Genomic DNA, 1456 nt, shown 5'->3' with positions numbered 1-1456 from the left:
CTTTTTCTGGTTTATGTACTTTGTACATTTGGCATCACTTCGGGTCCAGTCAGCATTAGTGTTCCCATGAACAGCTAAGCAAGCAGGTTCTAGTCCTGGAAATCATACCACATAGGTGGAGCCTTGTACCTGAATAGATCTCCTTTGGCTTCTAGACAGAAGCCTGATTTTCAAGCTGTCATTGCCCCCTTAATTTTCTTTTGCATAAGCTAACAATAGACTTTGCAAACCACTACCTCAAATTGAGGGTTTAATGCTATATGCAGGCAACTGATACCTTGCTTGTTCAGATTTCCTAATGAGAAATGATACTGCCTCTTGGAAGGTGTAGAACCATCATTTCCTTCCACAATCAGCCTTTTAGCATTCATCTGGCTGCCTAGGTCTGCAGCTGAAAGAATTTCTGAACTTCAACCCATTTGTGTTCTGATTTAAACAGCATACATCTTAACAGACTGATACAGTTCCCTAGTTCACCACTGACCCTCACCATTCTTTTCCTTAGTTGCATGAATTTTTTTTTCTCCTTATCCCTTTCTTCTCTTTTATTCTTCTGAGCTCTTTAATACTTCTCTTGGTGGAAAAGGCCTCTTTAATCTTGCTTCATAAGAATGATTATGTTCTCTTCAGGTCAACAGTGGGTACATCTACATGTGTTTTACTAATTAGCTAATTAGCTCAGCAGTAAAGTGTCACTGTCTACACATGCCACCCATATTAGGGCTCAGGAAATTAATTAACTGTGCTGTAGGATAGTACTGTCTGGGACAAGTACTATCCTACAGTGGAGTAGTTACCTGTGCCAAAACACATGTATAGATGGTGACCAGGGCTGGCTGGGGCACGAAGGAGCTACAGTGCAGGAGATGTCGGCTAGCCCCGCAGTGTAGCACCTTTGTGCCACAGCCAGCCCCTCTGCAGCATGTTGAGCTGGGGCAGAGCAGGTCCAGGCTGGCAGGCTGACCCTATTGGTCCCCTGCCAACTGGGGCTGCTCTACCCGGCTCAGTATGCTGCAGTACCAGGAGCACATATAAATGCTGTGCCAGGGAGCAATGAACTCTGGCACAAGCTGTGCTGGAGTTTGTTGCCATGTGCTAATTGTACATGTAGATATACCCAGGTATTGGGGGGGTACCTTTCCCTATGTCAGTGGATGGACTATTTGGGTGTGTCCAGATGAGTGCACATGTGCCTCTTTGTGGCATCTCAAACTGGTATGCTGAGACCAAAGAAAGGTTCCCCGCACTGTATATTTTGGCATGCAGTCCCTGTGAGCAGCACCAGGCCCTGGGTGACAGCCTGAGTGACCCTGGTGCCACCTGAAGCCTCATGGGCTGGGTCTGAGGTGACTGGGGCTGTGCCGTGCCATAGAGGGGCTGGCAGCAGCAGGCCCTGAGCACCCAATGGCTGCTGCTGCTGCGGGGGTGAGCTGTGGACCCTGTGTGGAGGCTGGGG

Source organism: Gavialis gangeticus, unplaced genomic scaffold, assembly GCF_001723915.1.
Source record: "Gavialis gangeticus isolate Ggan-Ray unplaced genomic scaffold, GavGan_comp1, whole genome shotgun sequence".
Taxonomy (NCBI): domain Eukaryota; kingdom Metazoa; phylum Chordata; order Crocodylia; family Gavialidae; genus Gavialis; species Gavialis gangeticus.
The sequence above is the reverse complement of the archived record's forward strand: the minus strand, read 5'-3'. Positions refer to the sequence as shown.